Source organism: Phyllobates terribilis, unplaced genomic scaffold, assembly GCF_046119375.1.
Source record: "Phyllobates terribilis strain yellow unplaced genomic scaffold, ASM4611937v1 Scaffold_143__1_contigs__length_4665640, whole genome shotgun sequence".
NCBI classification, from domain to species: domain Eukaryota; kingdom Metazoa; phylum Chordata; class Amphibia; order Anura; family Dendrobatidae; genus Phyllobates; species Phyllobates terribilis.
Window position 1 is genome coordinate 2,790,229 of NW_027362903.1, and position 9,044 is coordinate 2,799,272.

Genomic DNA, 9,044 nt, shown 5'->3' on the forward strand with positions numbered 1-9,044 from the left:
GAGAACAATGATGGGGTGCTGGGAGAGAACAATGATGGGGGTGTTGGGAAAAAGCAATGATGGGGTGCTCGGAAAGAGCAATGATGGGGCTGCTCGGAAAGAGTAATGACTGGGGTACTTGGGGAGAGTAGTGATGGGGGTGCTGGGAGAGAGCAATGATGGGGGTGCTGGGAGAAAGCAATGATGGAGGTGCTCGGAAAGAGCAATGACGAGGGTACTGGGAGAGAGCAGTGATGGGTGTGCTGGGGGAGAACAATGATGGGGGTGCTTGGAGAGAGCAATGATGGGCAGAGAAGTGATGGGCAGAGCAGTGATGGGCAGAGCAGTGATGGGAGAGCAATGATGGGCAGAGCAGTGATCGGCAAAGCAATGATGGGGAGAGAAATGATGGGCAGAGCAATGATGGGGACAGTGGGGATGGGCAGAGCAATGATGGGGACGGGGAAAGCAATGATTGGGATGGTGGGGATGGGGAGAGCAATGATGAGGATGGTGGGGATGGGGAGAGCAATGATGAGTAAGGTGGGGATGGGGAGAGCAATGATGAGGATGGTGGAGAAGGGGAGAGCAATGATGGGGATGGTGGGATGAGGAGAGCAATAATGGAGATGGTGAGAATGGTGGGGATGGGGAGAGCAATGATGCGGGTTGCTGGGAGAGAGCAATGATGGGGTGCAGTGCTGGGAGAGAGCAATGATGAGGTACTGGGAGAGAGCAATGATGGGGGTGCTGAGAGAGAGCAATGATGGGGGTGCTGAGAGAGAGCAATGATGGGGGTGCTGAGAGAGAGCAATGATGGGGGTGCTGGGAGAGAACAATGATGGTGGTGCTGGGAGAGAACAATGATGGGGGTGCTGGGAAAGAGCAATGATGGGGTGCTGGGAGAGAGCAATGACGGGGTGCTGAGAGACAGCAATGATGGGGTGCTATGAGAGAGCAATTATGGGGGTGCTGGGAGAGAGCAATTATGGGGTGCTATGAGAGAGCAATGATGGTGCTGGAGAGAGCAATGATGGGGTGCTGGGAGAGAGCAATGACGGGGTGCTGAGAGAGAGCAATGATGGGGTGCTATGAGAGAGCAATTATGGGGGTGCTGGGAGAGAGCAATTATGGGGTGCTATGAGAGAGCAATGATGGTGCTGGAGAGAGCAATGATGGGGTGCTGGGAGAGAGCAATGATGGGGTGCTCGGAAAGAGCAATGATGGAGGTGCTCGGAAAGAGTAATGACTGGGGTACTTGGGGAGAGTAGTGATGGGGGTGCTGGGAGAGAGCAATGATGGGGGTGCTGGGAGAGAGCAATGATGGAGGTACTCGGAAAGAGCAATGACGGGGGTACTGGGAGAGAGCAGTGATGGGTGTGCTGGGGGAGAGCAATGATGGGGGTGCTGGGAGAGAGCAGCGATGGGGGTTTCACTTTGCTTGTACTGTAAAACCTGGTATATTTTCCGTGTGCACATAGCCTTACAGTTAATTGGGGAGAGTCACAGAGACTGAATAATTTATTCTACTGGCCTGTGGAGATTATAGTTAATGGAGGACACAGTGCTGCTTATCACTTTATATTTTGATTACTAAGTGGCCAATATACAACAAGAGAACATCCGAATAAAAGGTCAAACGGAAACTAGATTGAATCAGCATAAAAAACCTTTATTATGAAGTAGAAGGGTTAGGTGGCACTACATGCACCAGCATGACCGTACCAAGATGCCAAGTAAACAATCATTAGTAATGCACAGAAATATAAAAATTCATTTGTTCCTCAAATGGGACCAGCAGCAGCAAAGGGAAACATATAATGGAATAAAACGAACATAGTTCCATAAAGATTACCTATGTAGCAAGAGCCTCATCAAATGCTTAAATGATGACAGATTATAGCCTATATACAATTCTCATATAGGACATAAAGAGACAGGAGTAAATACTCACTCAACGGGTGTACACCTCAAATTATGTACGCATATGTGTAATATTAAATAATTACCATAGAAGTGTACAACTCCTATGAGGATCTAAATGATAGTCCCTAAGCCCCCTGACGAAGGACGAGTGTCCGAAACGCGCGTCGGGGCTGTATCACATGGTGCCTCCTGCTTACTTGGACCGGTAATGCTGGTAAATAATATTTGCCTCTCTCTTCTTTGATCTATGACAGATTGTGATTATGTGTTAGCTATTAACGCTTAGGGACTATCATTTAGATCCTCATAGGAGTTGTACACTTCTATGGTAATTATTTAATATTACACATATGCGTACATAATTTGAGGTGTACACCCGTTGAGTGAGTATTTACTCCTGTCTCTTCATGTCCTATATGAGAATTGTATATAGGCTATAATCTGTCATCGTTTAAGCATTTGATGAGGCTCTTGCTACATAGGTAATCTTTATGGAACTATGCTCGTTTTATTCCATTATATGTTTCCCTTTGCTGCTGCTGGTCCCATTTGAGGAACAAATGAATTTTTATATTTCTGTGCATTACTAATGATTGTTTACTTGGCATCTTGGTACGGTCATGCTGGTGCATGTAGTGCCACCTAACCCTTCTACTTCATAATAAAGGTTTTTTATGCTGATTCAATCTAGTTTCCGTTTGACTTGTTATTCGGATGTTCTCTTGTTGTATAATATAATTTTCTGAATGGTCTGCCATTCTACATGGGTCCGTATAACCAGCACAACACTATTTATGGACCTGACAAATTGTGGGTCTAAATATTAGGATTAATATGTGCCGGTACATTCAGTGTATTTTCTATAAGTGGCTAATAGTATATTAATTGGGGGGGGGGTACATATCTGTATTCACGGGCGCAGTGTGGGGGAAACACGTGTATATATACAATATATGTGACCTTGTTATTTTCTAGGCTGGAGGATCATGGTGACCAGACGAGTCGTGGCTGGGAGATGTCGACATGAAGGTCTGACCAGACGGAGAAGAAGCAGCAGAAACCGGCTCTGATCAGATGAGACGTCAGCGGTAAGTGCCTGGATGTAGATATTATTCTGTATCTGCACTGTGTGACTTGGAGTGATAATGTTATCTGTAAAATCTCTTAGGCTGCATTCTCACATTTGTGTGAAATGTCCGTGTGCTGCCAGATTTTTTTATCGGATGGTCCACGGACTCGTACAGTTTTATAGGTCCATTCACACATCCATGAAAATCACGGATCTGAGAATGAGATCTGTGAGGGTCAGAGAACGTCCAGTTGTGATCTGATTTTGAGGATCAGAATAGGACATGCTCAATGCAGGAATGTAGCCTTATTATGTATAGCACAGTCAGGCTCGGACTGGCCCACAGGAGAACAGGAAAATCCTCCGGTAGGCCCTTGTGCAAGAGTGCAGGGTCGGCGTCAGCACCTGGCGCACCCCGGCAAGTGCCGGGCCCATGAGCGGGCGGGGGGGCCACTCGCTGTCGGGCACCCCGCTGCGCTATGGGACCCGTGAGCGGAGGAGAGCTGTGTCAGCGCCCGCTCCCCCTCGCTTGCTCAGGGCCGCGGCAGCCGGCGGCACAATACTTACCTCTTCCCGGGCCTCTGCAGCAGCTCCCATCTCTTCTGCGTCCTCTGACTGTGATGTCTCCGGTCAGAGGACGTGGTGACCGCTTTCCACCGTGCTCTCTCCTGAGCCGTCACAGCGCAGAGCAGAAAGACGCCGGCGACGCGGGTGAGGGGTCTGGAGCAGCGGCAGCAGGTGAGAAGTGAGGTGAGTATTTGATTTTTTTTTTAATGTATGGAGGCATGGGGCATTATAAGGGAGGGGGGTGTGACATCCTGCATGGGGCATTAAAAGGAGGGGAGAGACATACTGCATGGGGCATTATAAGGGAGAGGGGTGTGATATTCTGCATGGGACATTAAAAGGGGGGAGTGACATACTGCATGGGGCATTATAAGGGGGGGGAGTGACATCCTGCTTGGGGCATTATAAGGGAGGGTGTGTGTGACATCCTGCATGGGGCATTATATGGGGGGGGAGTGACATCCTGCATGGGGCATTATATGGGGGGAGAGGTGACATCCTGCATGGGGCATTATAAGGGGGGGTGACATCCTGCATGGGGCATTATAAGGGGGGGGAGTGACATCCTGCATGGGGCATTATATGGGGGGGAGAGGTGACATCCTGCATGGGGCATTATAAGGGGGTGTGACATCCTGCATGGGGCATTATAAGGGGGGTGACATCCTGCATGGGGCATTATAAGGGGGGGTGACATCCTGCATGGGGCATTATAAAGGGGGGAGTGACATCCTGCATGGGGCATTATATGGGGGGGAGAGGTGACATCCTGCATGGGGCATTATAAGGGGGTGTGACATCCTGCATGGGGCATTATAAGGGGGTGTGACATACTACATGGGGCATTATAAGGGAGGGGGGAGTGACATCCTGCATGGGGCATTATAAGGGGTGGGGGAGTGACATCATGCATGGGGCATTATAAGGGGGGGTGACATAACGCATGGGGCATTATATAGGGGGGAGAGGTGACATCCTGCATGGGGCATTATAAGGGGGTGTGACATCCTGCATGGGGCATTATAAGAGGGTGTGACATACTGCATGGGGCATTATAAGGGAGGGGGGAGTGACATCCTGCATGGGGCATTATAAGGGGTGGGGGTGTGACATCATGCATGGGGCATTATAAGGGGGGGTGACATAATGCATGGGACATTATAAGGGGGGTGACATCCTGCATGGGGCATTAAAAGGGGGGGAGTGACATACTGCATGGGGCATTATAAGGGAGGGGGGGTGACATCCTGCATGGGGCATTAAAGGGGGGGAGTGACATCCTACATGGGGCATTATAAGGGGGGGGAAGTGACATCCTGCATGGGGCATTATAAGGGGGGGAGTGACATATTGCATGGGGCATTATAAGGGAGGGTGTGTGTGACATCCTGCATGGGGCATTGTAAGGGGCGGGGGTGTGACATCATGCATGGGGCATTATAAGGGGGGGTGACATAATGCATGGGGCATTATAAGGGGGGCGACATCCTTCATGGGGCATTATAAGGGGGGTAACATCCTGCATGGGGCATTGTAAGGGTGGGTGACATCCTGCATGGGGCATTATAAGGGTGGGTGACATCCTGCATGGGGCATTATAAGGGGGGAACAGCCTGCATGGGGCATTATAAGGGGGGAACAGCCTGCGTGGGACATTATGTAGGGGGAACAGCCTGCATGAGGCATTATGTGGTGGGAACAGCCTGCATGGAGCGTTATATGGGGGTCAGTATTCTGTGTGGAGCGTTATATGGGGCCAGTATCCTGTATGGAGCATTTTATGGGGCCCAGTATTCTGTATGGAGCGATTCGCCAGTTTCTGAGCTATTGTGGAATTTACAATAGATATCGCTCATGTAACGCAAGAAGTGAAATCTTTGGCATTGTACTATATATATATATATATATATATATATATGTATATATATATATTTCTCTGCGGTATCTGTGCATCATGAATCGTGGTATGTGTTAAAGGGGCCACTGAGACTCTTTCGCCCGGGGCCCAGAAAAACCTGGAGCCGGCCCTGCAAGAGTGTCCACCACCCTCTTATATGAGCCGCACTTGGCACAATATACTTGACTCACTATGTACAGACAAAAGCAGAATCTTATTCATTTACCAATCTACCCCGTTCATTGTTATATATATATTTGTAATTGAGAATAACGTCATATTTGCATGAAGCTGAAACGTGGGGCCCTGGAGTTGGATAGTGGGGGGCCACTTGGCACCACAGTCAGACTCTGCTTGTGTCTCTTGTATTCGGCGGCTCTGTGTCCGCTCTTCAGTCTTCGATCAGGTAGTTTGTTGTGTAGGACATATACTATTTTAGTGCCCTGCCCCCATCACAGAGATCGACCCCCATAACACTTGTAATGTAACTTGGGACAGGAGCTGACATTATGATACCACAATGGGTGGAGATAGACGTGGTCTGCCGTCTGTAAATGGCGCCCTCATAATTCCTGGTTCTACTTCAGGAATATTGAGGGTAGTAATGGTCACTTCCATCATTGTAACGGTGTAAACACAAAAAGTCAAGGCAAAAAAACTCACATGACACTTTTATTTTCTTTCTTTTTATTTATTATTGGAATAGCAATAAGCAACATTGTAATAAAAATATTACTGGCCCTTTAAGAAATTAAACCCTGATCACAATGACTCTCAGGTCAGGCTCCATAGAGACCACAGAACTGGATGTGGTCATTGAGGACCCACTGAGAGCCACTGGAACCAGAGATCCAGAGGAAGGCGAAGAAACCCCCCGGAGAGCTCTGCCTCAGGGGGGAAAAAAATTCCTTCCTGACCCCAGTGGTGGCGATCGGATATTTCCCTGGATCACGTCTGTCCTGCTGCATATTGCTGTATATCTACATGTATTATAAGCTCAGGCAAAGGAAAAGACAAATACACCCTGCTCAAGAGGAGCTTACAATCTAATATACAGGCTGCTCCTGAGGGCATGCAGAATAATGTACACCCTGTCCTAGGAGCTTACAATCTAATATACAATATACAGACTGCTCCTGACGGCATGCAGAATAATGCACACCCTGTACTAGGAGCCTACAGCCTAATATACAATATACAGACTGCTCCTGAGGGCATGCAGAATAATGCACACCCTGTCCTAGGAGCCTACAGCCTAATATACAATATACAGACTGCTCCTGAGGGCATGCAGAATAATGCACACCCTGTCCTAGGAGCTTACAATCTAATATATCATACACAGGCTGCTCCTAAGGGCGTGCAGAATAATGCACACCCTGTCCTAGGAGCTTACAATCTAATATACAGTATACAGACTGCTCCTGAGGGCATGCAGAATAATGTACACCCTGTCCTAGGAGCTTACAATCTAATATAGTGTGGGGTGCACGCACGTGTCCTCTTCGGCAAAATGTCCTGTTCGACTAGTGTCTGACAGTCATTTCAATGGCAACCGACTAACGTCCATCCATCTCTTCTATCTTCACACAGGTATAACATCTCTGCTTGCTGGATCTATGTCATCTGCTGAACTCTCATCTTGAAACCATTTCTATGGTATAACATCTCTGCTTGCTGGATCTATGTCATCTGCTGAACTCTCATCTTGAAACCATTACTATGGTATAACATTCTGCTTGCTGGATCTATGTCATCTGCTGAACTCTCATCTTGAAACCATTTCTATGGTATAACATCTCTGCTTGCTGGATCTATGTCATCTGCTGAACTCTGATCTTGAAACCATTTCTATGGTATAACACCTCTGCTTGCTCGATCTATGTCATCTGCTGAACTCTCATCTTGAAACCATTTCTATGGTATAACATCTCTGCTTGCTGGATCTATGTCATCTGCTGAACTCTCCTCTTGAAACCATTTCTATGGTATAACATCTCTGCTTGCTGGATCTATGTCATCTGCTGAACTCTCATCTTGAAACCATTTCTATGGTATAACATCTCTGCTTGCTGGATCTATGTCATCTGCTGAACTCTCATCTTGAAACCATTTCTATGGTATAACATCTCTGCTTGCTGGATCTATGTCATCTGCTGAACTCTCATCTTGAAACCATGTCTATGGTGTAACATCTCTGCTTGCTGGATCTATGTCATCTGTTGAACTCTCATCTTGAAACCATTTCTATGGTATAACATCTTTGCTTGCTGGATCTATGTCATCTGCTGAACTCTCATCTTGTAACCATTTCTATGGTATAACATCTCTGCTTGCTGAATCAATGTCATCTGCTGAACTCTCATCTTGAAACTATTTCTATGGTATAACATCTCTGCTTGCTGGATCTATGTCATCTGTTGAACTCTCATCTTGAAACCATTTCTATGGTATAACATCTCTGCTTTCTGGATCTATGTCATCTGCTGAACTCTCCTCTTGAAATCATTTCTATGGTATTTCATCTCTGCTTGCTGAATCCATGTCATCTGCTGAACTCTCATCTTGAAACCATTTCTATGGTATAACATCTCTGCTTGCTGGATCTATGTCATCTGCTGAACTGTCATCTTGAAACCATTTCTATGGTATAACATCTCTGCTTGCTGGATCCATGTCATCTGCTGCACTCTCATCTTGAAGCCATTTCTATGGTATAACATCTCTGCTTGCTGGATCCATGTCATCTGCTGAACTCTCATCTTGAAACCATTTCTATGGTACAACATCTCTGCTTGCTGGATCTATGTCATCTGCTGAACTCTCATCTTGAAACCATTTCTATGGTATAACATCTCTGCTTGCTGGATCTATGTCATCTGCTGAACTCTCATCTTGAAACCATTTCTATGGTACAACATCTCTGCTTGCTGGATCTATGTCATCTGCTGAACTCTCATCTTGAAACCATTTCTATGGTGTAACATCTCTGCTTACTGGATCCATGTCATCTGCTGAACTCTCATCTTGACACCATTTCTATGGTATAACATCTCTGCTTGCAGGATCTATGTCATCTGCTGAACTCTCATCTTGATACCATTTCTATGGTATAACATCTCTGCTTGCTGGATCTATGTCGTCTGCTGAACTCTCATCTTGAAACCATTTCTATGGTATAACATCTCTGCTTGCTGGATCCATGTCATCTGCTGAACTCTCCTCTTGAGACCATTTCTATGGTATAACATCTCTGCTTGCTGAATTATGTCATCTGCTGAACTCTCATCTTGAAACTATTTCTATGGTATAGCATCTCTGCTTGCTGGATCTATGTCATCTGCTGAACTCTTATCTTGATACCATTTCTATGGTATAACATCTCTGCTTGCTGGATCTATGTCATCTGCTGAACTCTCCTCTTGAAACCATTTCTATGGTATAACATCTCTGCTTGCTGAATCCATGTCATCTTCTGAACTCTCATCTTGAAACCATTTCTATGGTATAGCATCTCTGTTTGCTGGATCGATGTCATCTGCTGAACTTTTATCTTGATACCATTTCTATGGTATAACATCTCTGCTTGCTGGATCCATGTCATCT